Raw genomic sequence first — 22420 nt, 5'->3', positions numbered from 1 at the left:
ACGCAGCATGGCCCAAGGGGGCCTTCATCGAGACCGTCAAGGTCTGGCAGCAGGAGTGGTTCTACATCACTGAGCTGCGCCGTGCCAACTGGGCGGCAATTCCGGAGTTCAGATCCGGACCCCCCCACAAGACTTACTTCATGGACCGCTAAGGGCCTCGACTGGGGGTCCCAGATGGAGGTGCAGATGCTGCAGACGTGCATCACCAACGTGCTGGGCAAAAATGTTGGTCTCACCAATGTGGTGCAGATCATGCTCTTCCGCCGCATCCTCCCCGGCAAGCACTGGGCCTCCTCTATGTGGGAGTTCAATCCGGAGGAGCCGCGGACCTTGAAGCGCTTCTTCGGCACAACACACGAAGGAATATGGAAGCTGCTTTTCAAGGCCTAGAAGAGCTGGCCTATAAAGACCAAAGACGTCGGCCTCAATGTAGAAAATCTGACCAGTCCGATAAGTAATAACTTTCCGAAGATATGTCCGGTCTGTATTTCTGATCAATATGATTCTTATCAGGCTGCTTCTTTACAGGGCTGGACAAAGAAAGCGGAGCAGATTAATAGTCTGACTCCATTGCCAGAAGACAGAGCCACTCCCAAGCTAACGGAGATGCTGGTCCCGGCGCCCTACCAGGCGCCGGAGAAGAAGGGCAAGGAGCCCAAGGGCGGGCCCCGCCGCAGAGATCCTTCAGACGCTATGTCCGAAGAGACCGACGCCGTCTCCTCTCATGAGGAAGACGAGGACGAAGAGGAGCAGGAGGTGGAGAGCGACTCCCCTCGCAGAACGAGGAGGTGATACATCTCCAACATATCTATAATTTATGAAGTATTCATGCCATTATATTATCCTTCTTGGATGTTTTACAATCATTTTATAGCAACTTTATATCATTTTTTTGGGACTAATCTATTGACCCAGTGCCCAGTGCCAGTTGCTGTTTTTTGCTTGTTTTTTACATTGCAGGAAATCAATATCAAATGGAGTCCAAACGCAACGAAACTCCTGGAGGATTTTTTTGGGCCAGAAGAAAGCCAGTGGGCCAAGGAAGCACCTGGGGGGCTGCTCGAGGGGAGCATCACCCACCAGGGCGCGCCAGGAGGCCCAGGTGCGCCGTGGTGGGTGTTGCCCACCTCGGGTGCCCCATGGACCGCCTCTTCGCCCTATAAATTCCCAAATATTCTAAAACCCTTCGGGGTAGCCCTAGATCAGAAGTTCCGCCGCTGCAAGGCCTCTGTATCCACGATCCAATCTAGACCCCATTCCGGCACCCTGATGGAGGGGGGAATCATCACTGGTGGCCATCTTCATCATCCCGGCGGCCACCACGATGAGGAGGGAGTAGTCCACCCTCGGGGCTAAGGGTTTGTACTAGTAGCTATGTGTTTAATCTCTCTCTCTCTCTCTCTCGCAATCTTGAGATGTCACGATCTTGATATATCATGGGGTTTGTTAACATAGATGGATCATATGATGTTTCTCCCCTCTCTACACTTGTTGTGATGAATTAAGTCTTTACCCTTTGAAGTTTTGTCTTGTCGGATTGAATGTTCAGATCTGAGAACACGTGATATATGTCTTGCATAGGAATACCCATGGTGACAATGGGGTATTATTTTGATTCATTTGATATATGTTATGGCACTCAACTTGTGGATTCCCGAGGTGACTTATGGGTAATCTATGCATAGGGGTTGATGCACGTTTTTATTATCTTTTGTCCGATAGAAACTTTGGGGTCTCCTTGTAATTCTTTGTGTGGATTGAGTATTATGAATCTGAAATTGTTTGATACATATGTATAATTAACTCATGGGTACTCGCGGTGACATTGGGGTATCTAGGTGACACTAGAATTGGTTGATATGCATCATATGGTGTTATTTTAGTATGAACTCTTGATTAGATTGATTAGAAAGAATAGCTTGCTGTTATTTTAGTATGAACTCTAGGATAGATTGATCGGAAAGAATAGCTTTGAGGTGGTTTTGTACCCTACAAACAATTTCTATCTTTTGTTCTCTGCTAATAGGAACTCGGGAGTGATTCTTTATTGCACTTTGAGGGATAATCATATGATCCAACTATGTTAGCATTGTTGAGAGATTGCACTAGTGAACATACGCACCCTAAGCCTCATTTTCCATTACTGCAATACCGTTTGTGCTCCATTTTATCATTTACCACCTTGCTGTTTTTTATTGTTCGCACTACAAAAACTCATATCTACTATCCATAAAACACTTTATCACCATCTCTTCTCCGAACTAGTGAACATATACAATTTGCTATTGTATTGGGTGTGTTGGGGACACAAGAGATTTCTTGTATTTGATTGCAGAGTTGCTTGAGACAGACTATCTTCATCCTACGCCTCCCACGGATTGATAAACCTTAGGTCATCCACTTGAGGGGAAATTGCTAATGTCCTACAGAACTCTGCGCTTGGAGGCCCAACACGTGTCTACAAGAATAAAGTTGCGTAGTAGACATCAAGCTCTTTTCGGGCGCCGTTGCCGGGGAGGTGAGTGATTGAAGGCATATCTTTAGATCTTGCAATCAAATATTTTAGTTTCTTGTTTTATCACTAGTTTGGTTTATAAAAGAAAATTAGAAAGAAATGGAATTGAGGTTGCATCATATTATTGATCATATGTATAATATCTTTCTTGAAAATGATGGTTCAGAAAATTGTGCTCAATTGATAGAAGAAGAATTTAATAAAATGATTGACATGAATGATGAGCATGATTGGAATATTGTTAGTATGAATTCTTTGAATATCTAAAATGCTAATGATGAGTGCACAAACCATGATAATGATGTCTCCTACAAGGATGTAAATTTTTGCGGAGTAAATTGGGACTGCACACACGCACCAAAAATGGAAGATAGATTTTGTAAGAAGCATAAATATTTAGAAACAAAAAAGTTGCAAGAGAGGCTAGATGATTGTGCTGAAAGATTTAATATTTTTCACCATCCTTGTGAACTTTACGATGAACGTGGTCGTTTAAATCTCCAATGCTACTTGTTTCATGATCAACTCGTGTCCAAAAATTGTGATAACTTGATTACCCTTGAGCATCATAAAGAGCTTATTCTTCTTTTGGGGTATGAAGAAATGAAACATATAAGTAAGGATATTCAAAAATTTAATCTCAATAGAATTCTTGATTTTAATCTAGAGGAAATTTATATGTTTTGTGCAGTAAATTGCATTGTATATTGTCAACTATCTACAGAAAAGAAAACAAATAGAGTATGAAGAGAGTACTAATGAAAGGGAAAATATTTCCCAATACCCTCCTAGTGTTTATTATGATGAATCAGGTAACGAGGAGGAGCTTCCTATCCAATCAATCTATTCAACAAGAAGCTCGAAAAATTTGATTAAACCCACACGTGAGGTGGTGAAGACGAAAAAAAAGAAGAAAAAGTAGAGGTAAAAAGGTATCTCTCCCAACTAATATTGCTCCTATCACCATTGTGCCTCATGAAAGTGAAACAAGTAAGATTACCCCGTTATTCAATACGTTGACGACACTATTCTGGCCATGCCAGCCTGCCCAACACAAGCAGCGATCATCAAGGATATCCTCTCTGACTATGCAACATTGATTGGCCTTAAAATAAACTTCCACAAGTCAACCTTGATCCCCATAAACTGCCATGAAGACACATACAATTGCCTGTTGACTATTTTTGGGTGTGTGGTTGGCAAAATGCCCTTCACTTACCTCGGTCTACCTATGGGAACGACCAGGCCTTCGGTGAAGGATCTCCTCCCTCTCGTTTGCCAGGTGGAAAGAAGGCTTTATGCTACAGTCAACATGATCTCTTACGGGGGTAAATTGTCACTCGTGAACTTAGTTATTACCTCCCTAATAATCTTTGCCCTCTGCACAGTCAAGCTGCCCCCTAAGCATTATTGAACTACTAGATAAAATCAGACGCCAATGCTTATGGACCAAAAAATGGAGAATGGAGATTCTTGCAACTCCCTCGCGGCTTGGGACATGGTTTGCCAACCCAAGGTTTCTGGAGGACCAGGTGTCATTAATCTGAAGGTACAAAGTGATGCACTCCTACTTAAATACCTACATAAATTCTACAACCGATGGGACCTGCCTTGGGTGGAACTCATATGGAACACGTGCTACAGTCACAAGATCCCCATGTAGCTGACCCCTGCGGTTCTTTATGGTGGCGAGATGTGATGAAACTCATGCCGGTTTATCGAGGTATTACCAAAGCCCAAGTGCACATGGGTGAGGACATTCTTTTCTAGAAGGATTTATAGATTGATGGTATTCTAGCATAAACACACCCGCGGGCTTTCTCGTTCGCCATTTAGAAGGATATTTCAGTCAAAGATTTCTTGGGGACCACGACACTAGGGGAAACATTCCACCTACCGTTATCGGTTCAGGTGCATGCAGAGACAAGGGATCTTCAATGACTGGTCCGTTACAGTGATCTTTAGGACAACCTTTCTGCTGCTGATAAGTGGACCTGCACATGGGGGACTGAGACGTACTTGGCAACAAAGACTACAACTTCTACTTCAGGGATGTCCGGGCCCACCAGGCCTATAACTGGCTATGGAAATCCAAAGTGACGATGAAAATCAAGGTTTTTGGTTGGTTCCTATTGTCTGACAGGCTCAACACCAGAAACATGTTGAAATGTAGGCACTACAACATTGGCAACGACTATACCTGCCCCCTCTGTGAGTTCAACTTGGAAGAAACAGTAGAACATCTCTTCCTTGAATGCTCCTTCAACAAAAACTGTTGGTCTGACATTGGCGTTTGCTAGAGTTCACAAGGCTCATGATTGGATTAGATAAACACAACTAAAATTTCATGGAACAAGCCAATGTTCATGGCAATCTTCTTACAAGCAGCTTGGAGCATCTGGAAGGAAATAAATAATAAGGTCTTCAGAGGAATAACACCCATGAAAGCATCCTGGAGCTCGAGATTAAAAGTGGATCTCTCCCTCCTAACTCATAGAGTTGGAGAAAAGCATATCTCCTTTCTAAACTCTTCTGTAGCTCCTTTATAGTTTCATACTTCCCCAACCCTCCCCAAAGGGGATGGTATGTACAAACCATATGTAAATCCACCCCATTTATTAATTTAATTACACAGTAGGAGGCTCTCCTACTGTTTCAGGTGTCAAAAAAATATGTGTTGATGGAGGATGATGATATTGATTATGATTTTGTGATGCCTACTACTTGTTGTGATGATTATGATTGGGAAGACAATGATGTCTCTTATGACCTTGAAGATCTTTTTGGCACTTGCTTTGAATAATATGATAATAATGTTTGCTATACTATTGGTGAAATTCATGCTATTGATAAGAATGATTATGATAATATGCAAAACCACAAGCTTGGGGATGCTATGTTTGATGAGTATGAAATGTTTGAAGATTTATTTGCTGAAAATAATGCTTGTACCAAGCTTGGGGATGCTTTGCATAATGAATATGATCCGTTGATTCCTTCTACTTTCGATAAGAAAATTTATTATGATGATAGCATGCCTCCTATTTATGATGATTACAATGATGAAAGTGGGTTTGGAAGAGTGTCAACTCTAGGTAGTAGTGATCCCACTATTTTGGAGGGTGTTGAATCTTATTACAATATTGAAGAAAGTGGATTTGTAGAGCTCATGACTTTATTTAGTGGTACATCCACAATGTTGGAAGGGGTTTCAATTGACTATGATGAGAACAAAGTTGCTACTTATGATTATTATTATGATGACATGTATGCCATAAAGAGTAATAAATTTTCTATGCTTTTGGATCATGAAAAGAATAATTTATGTGATGGTTATATTGATGAATCTATTCATGGTTCTACTGAAAATTATTATGAGAGAGGAGCTTATGATTCATGATCCTCTTGTTATGTCTCAATCTTTATCTTTTATTGCGAGTATCATTGAACTCATCATGCCTAGCTAAAAGACATTAAAGAAAAGCGCTTGTCGGGAGACAACCCAACACTTTTACCTACTATTTTTGTGTGTTCACATGATTAGGCTACTGTAGTAATCATGTTTTATTGCTTTTGTTTCAATAAAGTGCCAAGTAAAGCCTTTGGGATCATGTTGGGTGATAGTTGACTTGATCTTGCTGAAAAACAGAAACTCTTTCGCTCACGAAAATAGCTCTCATTTTTAACAAAAGATCGAGTTTGAGTTGATTCTTTTTTCAGAAGATTAATATACAAATTGCTCACATGGTCAATTTTTTAAAAATTTTTTGTAGTAGAATAAGTATGGTTTGAGTACAGATTACTACAGACTGTTCTGTTTTTGGCAGATTCTGTTTTCAATTCATAGTTTGCTTGTTTCCTTGTTTCTATGACTTATATTGCTCAATATAAATTGTGGAAATGATATGCTACAGTAGGAATTGTGTGGAAACAATTATGAATCTTGTCTTTTACAGTACCAAATTTAAATGGTTTGCTCTTTATCATACTAACCTATCTCACGAAGTTTCGTTAAGCTTTGTGTGATTGAAGTTTTCAAGTTTTGGGTGAGATGTTGATATGAGGAGAACAAGGAGTGACAAGAACCTAAGATTGGGGATGCCCAAGGCACCCCAAGGTAATATTCAAGGAATATCCAAGCAAATAAGCTTGGGGATCCCCCGGATGGCATCCCCTCTTTCGTCTCCGACATTATCGGTAACCTCACTTGGAGCTATGTTTTCATTCGTCACATGATATTTGTTTTGATTGGAGCATCAATTTATTTTGTTAGGATTTTATTTATGTTATTTAGAATAATTTTCTGCATCTTTTATTTCAATAAAAGTGGCAATGATAGCCTTTGCCATGCTTATTTTGCAAGTCTACATGTTGCTGTTTCAAAACAGAAAGTTTATCGATGTTGAAAAAATTCCCTAGAAAAGTAAGGATATGATAAATTGTTGAAACTTTCTTCAAAATAAGATCTGATAAATTTTCTACAGTGTGGTATTTTTCTCATAATTTTTGGAGTTAGGTAAGTATGATGAATCTTGTATTCTTTACAGATTGTACTGTTTTGGCAGATTGCTGTTATGGTTGCATTGTTTGCATATGTTTGTTTGTTTGATGATTCTATTTGAGGATAGAACTATTAAATATGCAGAGGCATTTAGTATGCAATGTAGAATAATAATTTTAGTGATTTGCTACAGTAGAGAATGATAAGGTTTTTGCATTGGTTTATACTAACTTATCTCATGAGTTCTTGTTGAGTTTTGTGTGGATGAAGTTTTTGAGATTTAGGGAAACCGTGATATGAGAGGAATTAAGGAGACACAAAAGATCAAGCTTGGGGATGCCCAAGGCATCCCAAGTTAATATTCAAATAAGTCTCAAGCATCTAAGCTTGGGGATGCCCTGGTAGGCATCCCACCTTTCTTCTTAAACAATTATCGGTTAGTATCGGTTGAGCCAAAGTTTTTGCTTCCTCACATGAGTTGTGCTATTCTTAGAATGTCATTTTATTTTAAGTTTGCTTGCTGTTTTAATAAATTACTTAAACCTGAAAGTTTGTGGCACCCTGGCTCAGAGCAACCGGTTTACCCTGCATTGCCAGCCCAGAGATCAAGTCTTCTGGCAATACACAACAACATGGTTCAGAAACAACCGCTTCATTGATGCTAGCGGATTACATAGGTCTAATATTACATCGAGATTCGAGGCCAAGTGACACACACGGTGCTGCTGGACAGTATGTACATTATTTAATGAACATGACGGGGCCTCGATCAGACGAACTACGCGACAGCGAAAGAACGACGAAGTGGAACTCCATAGCACAGGGACACCGACGTGAACACGACCAAGACACGAGATGCGCTCTGATGCGAACTGACTTGCCTGAAAACTGGCATAACACACCAGGTTAGTACATTGAATGTACTTGCAAGCTCACAACAAACATAAGCACGATGACAAACAATATCATGATATTTAACCAGATTAAAACAATGCAAAACTACTACCGAAGGAAAAAATGTTTCATGCAATGAGTCCCACAGACTCGCTTACCAGACGGTTACCTCGTAACCAACGGTGACCATACCTGGGTCACACCTTAAACCAATCACTCATGAACACCTCAAGTGTTCGTGCTTCGCCACGAACCCATGCATCACATCACTCACTTAGTTTTCAAGATTTATTAGAAAGGTTGATCCATGGTGTGACTTACTCCCGAGTTATGCCCATAACTGAGGATGCGGCTATCGACAGATTAATTACACTCTGCAGAGGTAGCGCACTTTACCAATACTACGGAACACCCGGCCTCGCATTCCCATTCGGGTGGACCAAAGCATTCTGACAACTCCCCCTCAGGGCTAGGTCTTGGGTGGCCCCATGTCTACCAAAGACACCAACGGCCACCGTTGTGGCAAAACGGTCCCAAACGGGGACAAGGTACCATAAAAACAAAAAACGAGCACTCAAGGTTATGTCTGCCTATCGGGCCAGGGTATGCACACCCATAACTTTCCCTCGCGGGAGGCACCGGTGAGAGCCACAACAAAGGACCGAATCAAGACCTTCCCATAAGGTAAATGTGATTGCACTGAATTAAAACCCGATTTAGTGGCACCATGATGTTATCAACATCGTATTCAAGTCGAACTTAACCAAGTTTAGCTTTGATAAAAACTTTTTATCATCAACATGATATAACCGAAAAGAATTATGCAACTACTCGTCATACAAAGCAAACAACTCATATTCATGGATCAAACTTAACAATATATGCATCTTGCAATTCTTAGAACCAAAAATTTTATGGTTATAACTCATTTTTATTTATCAAGCAATATTGTTGTTAGTTCTTTATTTAAATGAAACTATCATTTAGTAAAATAACTAACATGAATTTCCATAGCAATATGTATAGTACAAAATCTTACTCTACTTAACCAAACAAGTTCATGCATTCAACCAGTAAATGAAACAAGCATATCAAGCATAATAAAGTAACTAGCAATTAACCAAAGTTATTTATCAAATTTTAATTTCAAATAAGAACTCATATTCAAGTAGAAAATCATAGATATTGAAATAACACCATCCAAATGCTGGTGTGGCTTGCCTTAGTGTAGAGGAGGATCACACCCCTCTTGGTTTGCTTCAAGACAAACTTCTCTTTCTGAAAAAGAATTTAAACCACAAAAATATTTGTCAAAACACATTCTGAAAATCACCAGAAATTCTAGGCAGCAAGGAAAAATCCACCTTCTGGTGTGCTGCTAGAGCTTTCTGAAACAAAGACAATGCAAAAAGAATCAAATCATTTGGACTTATGGTTTAGAAATGGTGGCTGGTCAAAGTTCAGTCAATTTTTTGAATAATATTTGAATTAAACAAAAATCCTGGGAGGGGTGACGTCGAAGGCGTAAAACAGAAATAACCTCCACTCGTACCGCTTTGGGCACGAGCAGTGAGACCGACAGGTGGGTCTTGCGCATCAGGAGAGAGAGGGGGTGCGCGAGATCAGAGAGAGGCGGGGCTTCGCTGGAGCTCACGCCGGCGACGAGGGGGTTTGGGGCTAGGCTAGAGGGATAGGATTGAAGCGGGGCTCGAGGCGCACCTGCCTGTACCCGTAGCTTGGCTTGGGGTGGACGGAGCCGCTCGCAGTTGAGGTCTCAAGCTACGGTGGCGGACGGGTTTCGTCAGAGTGGTTGAAGACGACGGCTAGAGGCGGCTCCGAGGGCCCAGTGGTGTCCAGGCAGCACCAACAGATCCCCAATGCCCTGCCAAGCAGCTTCTTGAGCTCAAGAGGCACCGGAGAGCGGCATCTGGATTGCGGGGATCGCTGGATTCCTCTGGTCGGGGTGACGGCCAGAGGCCTGCCCGACCGAGCTTCTGCTCGTCTACGTGTACGTGGAGGTGGTGTGGAGTGGTGCTTGGCTAGAAATCAAGGAGGGGAGCGCTATATATAGCCGGAGCAAGGGGGGAACGTGTCGCCGCCGGAGCTCTCTAGACACGCGGCGAACGGCGACGAGAAGCTCCAAGGAGAGGGGGCAAAGGCTCAGCATCAACGTAGGAGCTTGCCCACGCTTGCGGACGAGCACATGAGGCGGTTGGGGAAGAGGACAAGTGCACGCGCGCAGTGTGGCGTTTTGGCCGCGACGCGCCCGTGCTTGCTGCGGCGGCTCCGGCGTCGGCGAGCGCCAGGGAGCGGTCAAGGGTGATGGGTCGAGGCTTGTGGCGCGGTGCAGCAGTCGGCGGCGAGAGCTGGAACGAGCATGTGTGAAACAGAGAGCAAGGCGCCAGCCAGAGCATGTCGAGACGCTGCCAGGCGTCGTGTCCATGCGCGGTCACCAAGATGGCATGGTCAAAACGACACCCAGGAGCGGCCAAACCTTGACTATGCGCTCGACCATGCAGTGTTTAGTCTAGGAGAGGTGATGGTTCACACCCAGGCCGACTAGACTTGACTCTACTAAGCTGACAAGTTTTTGTCGAGAAACTTGGTCGCCAAGTTTTGCCACCTCCTAGAAGGCCATTAGGGCTGATCTCCTAGGGTTTAGGGTTTCTTAGGAGGGTGTTTAAGCTCAAGAAAGATCAAGGCTAAAAGCTCAAGAAAAATTGTACTTGCTGTACAAACTGGAGTTTTGGGTCAGAATAGAAATGATTTTCTATAGCAAAAATATTCCAAAAAGTGGTGCAATATTTTTGCATTGGAAGGTGTGCCAAGGTGCTAAGAATATTTAGAAATTATCTCACATTTTTCTGAGCAAGAAAAATTGAGGTTGCTTTGGAGCACAAGTTTCCAAAGTGAGTTTCAGAGAGAGAAATGAATATTTTTCTTTTATGAAAAATATTCATTTGATTATTTTCAGGATTGATCAGAGGAATAAAGTAGATAGGCCACTTGGGTGAAAGTCAAGGATATGCCCAAGTGACAAGTCCATTTGAAATGATTCAAACTCCAATTCAAATCAGGGCAAAAACCACGATAAAAACCAAGTCCAGAAAAAGAGAGAAGGCAAAATCCAGGCTGTCACAAACCTCCCCCCTTAAGATAAATCTCGTCCTCGATATTCAGTTGCTTGGGAAAACCATTATGGGTATGCAGTCCTTAAAAATTCCTCTCTTTCCTAGGTCACTTCCTCTTCGGTGTGGTGCTCCCACTCAACCTTGTAAAACCTTATTTCTTTGCTGCGGGTGACCCTTTCTGTCTGATCCAATATTCTGATTGGCTTTTCCTCATAAGTGAAATCCTTAGCCAATTCTATCTCTGCCATATCAGCCCTTTTCTCCGGTGGTGATATACATCTTCTTAGCTGTGATATGTGAAACACGTTGTGTACTTTTGACAGTTCCAATGGCAATTCCAACTGATATGCAACCGTACCGACTCTAGCCACGACGGGGATTGAACCGATATATCTGGGTGCCAATTTTCCATGGGTCTGAAACCTCTTGACTCCTTTCATAGGGGTGACTCGGAGATATACGCGTTCTCCGGGTTTGAAGCTAATCTGACGATGTTTGGCATCATAGTATTTCTTCTGTCGAGATTTGGCCAATTGCAGTCGGTCTCGGATTTCCTTGACTTGCTTCTCCGCTTCGAGCATTAAATCAGTCCCGAAAATGCGGTTGTCTCCAGTTTGAGACCAGTTCAATGGAGTGTGGCACCTTCGGCCATACAGGGCTTCATAGGGTGACATCTTTAAGCTGGCCTGGAAACTGTTGTTGTAGGAAAACTCGGCGTAGGGCAGACAAGCTTCCCACTAGGTCCCTTAGGCCAATGTACATGCCCAGAGCATATCTTCGAGTATTTGATTTACTCGCTCAGTCTATCCATCGGTCTGAGGATGATAAGCCGTGCTGTATTTCAAAGCGGTCCCCAAGGCTTGATGTAGTCGGGACCAAAATGCGGAGGTGGAGAGAGATCCCATGTCAAAGGTGATCGTCTTGGGTACTCCATGCAGACTAATGATTCTTGACAAATACAGCTATGCGAGTTGATTTGCACGGTATGTGGTCCGGATAGGAAGAAAGTGTGCCACCTTTGTTAAGGTCTACACTATGACCCATATTGCGTTGTTTCCTTGATGAGACCTTGGTAGTCCGGTGATGAAGTCCATGCAGATATCATCCCATTTCCATTGGGATACTGGCAGAGGTTGGAGGAGTCTGGTGAGTTTTTGGTGTTCCGCCTTTACCTTATTGCATACGTCGCAACAGGACACAAAGTATGCGATGTCTTTCTTCATTCCATCCCACCAAAATACCTAATGAAGGTCCTCATACATTTTGGTACCACCGGGATGAATTGAGTATGGTGCTTCATGCGCTTCTGCCAATATCTTCTTCTTCAGACTTTCTTGGTTGGGTACGTAGAGTCTTCCTCGGAACCTTAGTGAACCTTGCTGATCCATAGAGAAGTCTGGTGCATGCCCTTGGTGCATCTTCTGAATTAACATCTTATCATTCGCTTGAGCACTGTGGATTTCTTGTTCGAGAGTAGGGGCGACTTATAATATATTGGCAAGACGGGCTTCGGTGATTACCAAATTGACCTGCATGATTTCTTCATAAAGCTCAGGAGGCAAGGAATCTATTAGAGCATTAAGGTTGGCTGGTTTGCGGCTGAGTGCGTCAGCCACCACATTAGCTTTGCACGGGTGATAATTTATCCTGAGGTCGTAGTCCTTAACCAATGCAAGCCATCTTCGCTGTTGAAGGTTCAAATCGGGTTGAGTGAATTTATACTTGAGACTCTTATGATCGCTGAATATCTGGCACTTCTTTCCAATCAGATAGTGTCTCAAGATCTTCAAAGCGTGCACCACCGCGGCCAATTCCAAATCATGAGTAGGGTAGTTTCCTTCGTGTTGCCGTAGTTGTCGAGATGTATATGCCACCACTTTGCCATCTTGCATGAGTATGCACCCCAGTCCACTTCTGGATGCGTCACAGTAGACATCAAAACCGCGGTAGATGTTTGGAAGAGTCAATATTGGTGCCGATGCCAGCCTGATTTTTGACTCATTGAAACTCCGTTCGCATTCCTCAGTCCATACAAACTTCTTATCCTTCTTCAGAAGCTCAGTCATAGGCTTGGCGATCTTCGAGAAGCCTTTGATAAAACGGCGATAATATCCGGCTAGTCCAAGGGAACTCTGGATTTCTGAGACTGTGGTGGGTGTGGACCAATCAAGTACATCCTTCACCTTGCTTGGGTCCACTGAGATTCCTTCTGCCGAGAGGACATGCCCGAGGAATCCCACTTGTTGGAGCCAGAACTCACATTTGCGGAATTTGGCATAAAGCTGATGGTTGCGAAGCCTTTGCAGAACTGCTCAAAGATGCTCCTTGTGTTCGTCCTTGATCTTGGAGTAAATGAGGATGTCATCAATGAATACCACCACAAATTTATCCAAGAAGTCCATAAACACCTTGTTCATCATATGCATAAAGAATGCAGGAACGTTAGTGAGGCCGAAGGACATAACGGTGTACTCATAAAGACCGTATCGAGTGGTGAACACGATCTTAGGAATATCTTCCTTCTTTATCTTGAGTTGATGATATCCAGTCCTCAAATCAATTTTTGAGAATACTTTGGCCCCACTAAGTTGATCAAATAGATCATCGATCCTCGGCAGTGGATACTTGTTTTTGATGGTGACGTCATTCATCTATCGGTAGTCTACACACATTCGTAGACTGCCATCCTTTTTGTCCATGAAGATTGCTGGTGATCCCAATGGTGAAGAGCTTGGACGAATGTATCCTTTCTGCAGCATCTCATCCAGTTGTTTCTTCAATTCCACCAATTCCGAGGAAGGCATCCGATAATATTTCTTATGTATCGGAGTGGTTCCAGGCACCAGGTCAATTGCAAACTCCAATTCTCGGTCTGGTGGCATGCCTGGTAATTCTTCAAGAAAGACATCTGGATACTCACTGACTACAGGAATTAATTCCACTTCTTCTGCCACTGCTGCGAAAACCATATCTTTCGTGGGTATGCGCTTGCGAGCATAAAAACTTGTGGTGCGACCTTACATATTTTTCAGGGTAACTTCTCTGGTCGCATAGCTGATGCAGACTTGATATTGAGTTAACTAATTCATGCCCAAAATGACGTCCAATTTGTTGGAATTGATGATTATCAACGAGGTTGGAAACTTGACGCCCTTGATGTCAATTTCCAAATTTCGGCAGACGAGATTGCTTCTGAGTAGGGATCCGGGGATTGTACCAGCATGTGCTTTCCCAAAATCGAGCAAGTAAAATTGTTTTGGGAAGCAAAACTCCGCGATATGAAAGAGTGGGAAGCCCCAGAGTCAAATAAAATCACGGCGGGTATGTCATTAACAAGAAACATACCAATGCCGACTTCCGGGTCCTCTTGAGCTTTGTCTGCGGAGATGTGATGAATTTGCCCTTGAATCATATCTGGGGCGGAATACGGCTCCATGTAGTTGACTTGCGGCTGGAAGGGAGCTACGTGCTTGTTGTTCTTGGGACACTGTCTGGCGTAGTGTCTGGTTTGACCACAACTGAAACATGAATTGTTGCGCTGACAGTCTTCGCGCACCGGGCTGGTCATGACATTCTTGACTTGTGTAGTAGTCTTGTTGACATTCTGCTGCCAATTTGGTTTGTACTCCACCTGAGAATGTTGCCAAGTATGAGCCTTTTGCACTGGTTGCATATCCTTCTTTAGCTCGAATTTGCGCTTGTGGTCGTTAACAGCTGGCTTGTGGTCATGTAGGAGCTTGTGTTCCCTTTTGGCGATGAGGGCCTTGTTCACTAGCGTCAGGAAGTCTGGGAAATCAAACATGCTGAGAGTGCACCTGAGATGCTAATTCAGGCCTCCAAGGAACTGGTCGATCTTCCGCTCTTCTGTGGCAACATCGTGGAGAGAATAGCGGGCCAAATGGTTGAACTTGTTCAGGTACTCGTTGACGGTCATGCTGCCTTGGGTGAGAGCGAGGAATTTGCACTGCTTGATTTTCATAACTCTGGTGGGAATATGATACTTGCGGAATTGTTCCTTGAATTTTTCCCAAGCAATTTCTTCGTCTGCAGGCCATATTGCCTTGGCATTATCCCACCATATCGCGACAGCTCCTTCGAGATAATGCGTTGTGAAGGGAACCTTGTCCCCTTCTTCAATGTGAGCAATCTCCAGTTTCCTCTCCATAGTCCTAAGCCCGTCGTCGGCGTCCAAAGGATTAGTAGCGTGGCTGAAACTGGGAGGCTTGGTTCGCTAAAAATCTGATAGTTTGGAGTGATGGCCATTCTGGTTTCCATTCTGCCCAACCATAACTTGCACACTCTTCAGGATTTCCAATAGGTCATTGCTCCTTCTTTCTTCAAACATTCGCAGGATCTGATCGGTGGAAGGAGGATGTGGCGGTGGCGGCAAAGGTGGCTGGTACGGCTCAAGGGAATGTCCCGTCTACCTTGCGGAACTACGGTCAGGGACACCTCACAAGCTTGGCTGCTGCTGCCTCCACGTGTCATCCTTTTTTTTGTTATCCCAGTACATAGCAACCATGATGATAAAATTCCAAAATGGGGGGAAAAGGCAATGACAAATCCCGGAAGAAAACAACGAATGGAAACCAAGGCGAATAAAAAGTTCCAACATAATTATACATAGTCCCAACATGAAAGTAAACATCACAGCGGGTTTACTACCCTCGTACATGAAACTGCACATCATGACAAGAGCGATTACAGCCATACATCATGCTCATGACTACAACGATACTCTAACAGTCTACTGCTCGATCGGTGCTGCTGCAGGCTCGTCTCCTGAGCCGGACCCTGATGCTGAACTAATGACAGAGACCTCCGGGTCAAGAGGGATGTGAGGATGCTGCCTTGAGGGCTCTCCCTCAGGGGCAGACGGGGGATGGGATCTGAGCATATGAGAAGCAGGAGTAGCGACAAGGGAAGACCATGCAGCAGGAGCACTGCGAGGGTTCACTGTCAGAGGGTTAACGGTACCCTACGAGGTCGTCGGGGGAACGGAGGTGGAAGAAACCGGAGCAGAAGTATAGATGACAGCGGGAAGAGGGTTCCTCATACGAGCAGCTGCGAGAGTGGTGCGAGCACGTGAAAGCTCCCAAGCTAACTCGTAGTTCAGGAGATAACTAGCGGTGATGTAGCGAGAAAGGTGGCTAGTAGGACAGACGCCAGATTAATGGAAGGAAAATGGATACGCCCATTCTCGTGCAGAGATGGGTAGAAGAAGAGACCAGGGTGGGTATGCATGCGGACCTCGTTGTAGCACAAGTCTACAAGATCCTCTAGAGCAGCAAACTAAACCGCCTGGGATGGCATAGAAGCAAGACCACCCTTAGTCGAACGAGTGTAAGCGCCGGAAGGTGAACTATGGTGTAGAGTGACCTCAGCATAATACTCATACAATGCACCGGCCAGATGCTCGCGATACACCCGATACTCTGGATCAGCACCCTCTGGGTAGAGTTGTCGCCACACATTCTAAAGCAGATGCAACGATGTGTACGGAGCTGGCTCAGGATGGTACAAGATTGGTACTGGTGCCATATACACTCACAAACCATTCGGTTAGTAATAACAAATAAACATGCATGCAATGCAACAATCGGCACTCAAACAAACCTATCTACCGTTTCACTAATGCACTCACGGTCTAACGTGTCCTACAATCAGCGTGGCTCGGATACCAAGCATTGTGGCACCCCGGCTCAGAGCAACCGATTTACCCTGCATTGCCATCCCAGAGATCAAGTCTTCTGGCAATACACAACAACATGGTACAGAAACAACCGCTTTATTGATGCTAGCGGATTACATAGGTCTGATATTACATCGAGATTCGAGGCCAAGCGGCACACACGGTGCTGCTGGACAGTATGTACATTATTTAATGAACATGATGGGGCCTCGATCACATGAACTACGCGGCAGTGGAAGAATGATGAAGTGGAACTCCATAGCACAGGGACACCAACGTGAACTCGGCCTAGACACAAGATGCACTCCGATGCGAACTGACTTGCCTGAAAAATGGCATAACACGCCAGGTCAGTACATTGAATGTACTTGCGAGCTCACAACAAACATAAGCACGATGACAAACAATATCAAGATATTTAATCAGATTAAAACAATGCAAAACTACTACCGAAGGAAAACAAACGTTTCATGCAATGAGTCCCACGGACTCGCTTACTAGACGGTTACCTCGTAACCAAACGGTGACCATACCTGGTGAGGGAGTCCTGGACTAGGGGGTGTCCGGATAGCCGAACTATCATCATCGACCGGACTCCAAGACTATGAAGATACAAGATTGAAGACTTCGTCCCGTGTCCGGATGGGACTTTCCTTGACGTGGAAGGCAAGCTTGGCGATGCGGATATGTAGATCTCCTACCATTGTAACCGACTTTGTGTAACCCTAGCCCTCTCCGGTGTCTATATAAACCGGATGGTTTAGTCCATAGAATAACAACAATCATACCATAGGCTAGCTTCTAGGGTTTAGTGTCAGGACCCCGACTCGATGTCACATCGATCTAGCCGGTAACACCTCATATCACTTTGCGGCCTCACGCACGGTATCCCCATGGGTGTCGCCTTACCTTTGCCCGGGACCGTTTGCGCCTTTTGGCTCACGTATATGATAGTGTCGCTAGCATCCATATGATAAGGAGCCCGGGCTGACATGACTAGTCGTAAACCCAAAGTGGCATAGACTTACAGGGACAGGCATCCATGACCCAGCTTCGAACGTGTCGGTCATCAGCAAGTGGGTCCGGGCTGTAGCACTGGGCTAGCAGGACTCCGGTAAACCGGGCTGTAGCGGGCTAACAGGACTCCGGTACTCAATGCGTGACATTTTCCCGAAGGGACAGACACAGGAACGAAGAAGGACACATGCCGGCCAGCCTAAGTGTTCCAGAGCAGTAGCAAGCTACCATGGCTCAGCGGTAACACTAGGAGACATTTCCCGGTAAGAGAGACTACTAAAGATAAACAACTAGATAGTCAGATCCCACACATACCAAGCATTTCAATCATACACACAATATGCTCGATATGTGCAAATACAACGAAGCATCACAACATGACTCTACGACACAAGTACTTTATTTAAGGCTCAGAGAGCCATACATAACATACACAAAGGTACGGGTCTCACGACCCAGCATTCAAGTCATACAGTCATACAAACCAGCAGCGGAAGTAACTTGTCTGAGTACAGACAACTAGTAAAATAAAAGAGGCTTGGAAAGCCTAGCTATACTACGTGGTCCTTCACAAGCTCAGGATCACCACCTGGGCCTTTAGCCTACTCGTTGATGTCAATGTCTACGTAGAACCCATCAGAAGGGGTTGCCGCGTCTTCTGTAAAATGTAAATTATAGCAACATGAGTACAAAGGTACTCAGCAAGACTTACATCAGATCCTACATACATGCATATTATCAAGAAGGGTTGGTGGAGTTATTGCAGCAAGCCAGCTTTGACTCTTGGCTAGGCTAACCTACGAGACTCCAACTTGAAATGGTTTTGCGCACACGAGTCCACTACTCACCACTTCAATACACTACCGAGGATCCACCTCCGTTTTCCTACGGAAGAGCCATCCTCGGCACTCACACTTATCTTGAGGCTTTTAGCAGTTTCCATTTACTTGTCTATGAACTGTATAGGCAACCAAGTAGTCCTTTACCGCGGACGCGGCTATTCGAATAGATCATGTTAACCCTGCAGGGGTGTACTTCTTCATACACGCTCTCACCACTTACCGTCGTTTACACGACATGTACTCGGCAACCTTCAAGCGGAAGCCCAACGTGGGTGTCGGCCACGACCTACCTAATCACCTAAGTCTCCAGTCCAGGTTTATCGCCTATCCAGGTTCCATCCGCAGGGAGTCCGGCCGAGGTTTCCCATACGGCCCCGAATGATGTGAACAGGGTTCCCGAGATACCTAACGGGTATTCGGTACACTGTGCCACGTACCTACCGCATCACAGCCCACCCCTACGGTCAGCGCTGTCCACGGCCTCCAGTAGGCTACAAATACCAGAAACTACTTGCAACTCCTGGACGGAGAACTAGGGTGAATAAGAAGCCGAGAGGGTCCATTGGTTTCGGGCCCAATGCATGGTAGTAGCTGATTCTTAAATCACACATACAAATCTCAGTGCTTAAGGTCGGCTTCAATGAAACAACCCACCATGTACTCCTACATGGCCTCTCATCGATACCTTTACCAAATCGTGTTCACCACACCACTCTCATTACCGACATAATCATTTCACTCTAGCCCATCACCCAGATGAACCAGACCTGACACGACTCTAAGCATAGCAGGCATAGCAAGGTAGGAACAACACATACATATGGCTCAATCAACTCCTACACATGCTAGTGGGTTTCATCTAGCTACTGTGGCAATGATAGGTCATGCAGAGGAAATGGGTTCAACTACCGTCACACACAGCAGTTTGAAACGCGTTGTCTTAATGCAGTAAAAGAGAGCAGGAGCGAGAACATGGGATTGTATCGATATATCAAATGGTTGGTTGCTTGCCTGATGGTTCGATGCACTGATACGGTTCTTCGTTAGGGTAATCACGATACTCCTCGGAGACAGAACCTGTCGCAAGGGACACCGATACACAACCATCACCAAACAATGTGCAACAATATGATGCATGCATGAAACATGGCAATATGAGTGTATTGGGCTAATGCAACTAAAACCAGAAGGGTTTGGACCAATTTGAATCAAGGATTCAAATTTCAAACTCAAACATGGCCTTTTAAAGTGCTTTTCCTTGTTCTGCATTAAACATCAGGTTAACTTGTTTAGTCATGCATGAAAATAGTACAGATGGATAGATTGGATTTTTCTGATCATTTTTCATATATAATTTGTCTGATTTGGAGTTACAGAATAAAAGTTATGAATTTTTGAAGTTTAAATTATATTCTGGAATTTCCTATATTAGAATAATTCCAGAAAATCATTATTGCGTCAGCCTGACGTCAGTGTGACGTCAGCAGGTCAACGGAACACGTCAGGGTCAAACCTGACAGTGGGTCCCGCATGTCAGGGTGATTATTTTAATTAAAGTTAACTAAAACTAAACCTGTTTAATTAACAGGGCTGGGCCCCACCTGTCATTGACTCAGGGGAGTCAACCAGGGCCCACCCGTGGTCAAACCCGGTCGGCTGCACCGGCGTTTAGCCGCCGGCGAGCCCGACGCGGCAGCGGAAGTGATTTTTGCCGTTCCGGCAACCAAACGAGCCGCGGAGGGCACCGGAGCGGAGCTGAGGTCGAGCCGCAGCTCTTGGTGGAGTCCGTTGGGGTCGGGGTGGCCGGAGTTGGCGCCGGCGATGACTTTGGCGGCCACCGGGGTTCGGCCGAAGATGAACTTGCTGCTAGAGGGGTCGGTGAGGCTCGGGGAGTGGCTAGCTAGGTGCTGCGGAACTCGGTGAGTAAGATGGACACCAGCTTGTGGCCGGAGGGTGGCCGGAAGCACGTCGGCGACGAGATCCGCGGCGGTGCGGGTGTGTGATCCTCGTGCGGTGGCTACACGGCTCGGGAATGAGAGAGGGAGGGTCGGAGGAGTAGCTAGGCTCACAGCGCTCCCGTAGAGGCCACCGGCGGGGTCGGGGACGAGCTGAGGCGGCGACGGCGTTGAAGGGGATCTCCGGCGATGGCGAGCTCGGGCGAGGTCGGTGCGGTGGTCTCGGGCCGCACGAGCACACGGGGCTCGGCTAGCTCGATGAAGTGGACGGCGGCGGAGCTCCTGGACACGGTGGCACGGCGTGGGGTGGACGGAGGGCGTGGCTACGGCGAGGGGGTGGCGGCGATGGCGTCGGCCATGGCTGGGGCGTGCGAGGGGGAGGAGCTGGAGAGGAGAGGGGGTGTCTGGGGGGTTCGGGGGAGAGAGGGAGGCCGATTCACGGCGTTAGCCGGGCGAGGGAGGCGGCGAGGCGGCGAGCAGGTGCGTGGCACCCATGCGGTGCTCGCCGTCGAGCACCTGCCTGCCTGCCTGGCCGGCAAGCAGCTCGCTGGCGCGGTGCTGGCTGGGCCGGCAGGTGGGCCGGGTGCTGGGCGCCAGGTAAGCTTTTCCCATTTTCTTTCTGTTTTCTGTTTTTTAATACTTCTGCAACTTTGTTGAATTAAATAAAATACTTAGGCTACACCTAAAATCACCAAACTACTCCTGGTCCATAGTTGGATTATTTCCAACATGAAACATTTTGGTTTGGAGATATTTGAGCATTTAAATATTTTATATAATTTTAAATGCCCAAATCCAAATATTTATGATTTAATTCAAAAACCCTAGGATGGCCTAGGAAAATGTGCACCACTTTTGGCAGAGGTTCTGAACCAAGACAAAAATGATGGGCATTTTAGAAGGGCATTTCAGGTTCATTGAAAATTATTTTTAGTAACCCTAGTTGGTTTCAGAGGGGACTGGGGGTTCTGTCATCCCCATTTCAGGTTTCTGATGAAAGAGTAAACATGATGCAACACTCTAATGCATGACTAGCTAGGGTGTGACAACTCACCCCCACTCAAAAGAATCTCGTCCCGAGATTTGGGTTCCTCCGGGAAGAAGGCGGGATACTCGAGTCGAAGACGATCCTCCCTTTCCCAAGTTGCTTCATTCTCAGAATGGTGCGACCATTGAACTTTGAGAAACTTGATATTATGACGTCGAGTGGTATGCTCGGCCTGATCGAGGATACGAATGGGGTACTCTCGATATGTAAGATTATCTTGGAGATCAAGCGTTTCGTGGTCCACTCCACGGATAGGATCCGAGAAGCAACGCCTGAGTTGGGAAACGTGGAAGACATCGTGGACTCTGGAGAGGTGCGGAGGTAGTTCCAACTGGTAGGCAACTTCTCCTCGTTTGGCGAGAATGCGAAAAGGTCCAATGTAACGAGGAGCCAATTTGGCTTTGATACCGAAACGATGGGTTCCCTTCAGAGGGGTAACCCGAAGGTAAGCCTTCTCGTCAACCTCGAAAGTCATAGCCTTATGTTTTCGGTCATATTGACTCTTTTGACGGGATTGGGCTGTTTTCAACTTTTCACGAACGATGCGAACTTGTTCTTCTGCTTCCTGAATCATATCCGGGCCAAAGAATTGTCTTTCCCCGGTTTCTGACCAGTTAAGGGGTGTTCGACATCGCCGTCCATAGAGAACTTCAAAAGGGGCTTTACCCAAGCTAGATTGATAGCTGTTGTTGTAAGCGAATTCGGCAAATGGAAGGCACTTCTCCCAATCCATTCCGAATGAGATAACAGAGGCTCGAAGCATGTCTTCTAGAATCTGGTTGACGCGTTCTACTTGACCACTCGATTGAGGGTGAAAAGCGGTGC

This window comes from Triticum aestivum, chromosome 7B (assembly GCF_018294505.1).
Source record: "Triticum aestivum cultivar Chinese Spring chromosome 7B, IWGSC CS RefSeq v2.1, whole genome shotgun sequence".
In the NCBI taxonomy this organism is placed as follows: Eukaryota; Viridiplantae; Streptophyta; class Magnoliopsida; order Poales; family Poaceae; genus Triticum; species Triticum aestivum.
The sequence above is the reverse complement of the archived record's forward strand: the minus strand, read 5'-3'. Positions refer to the sequence as shown.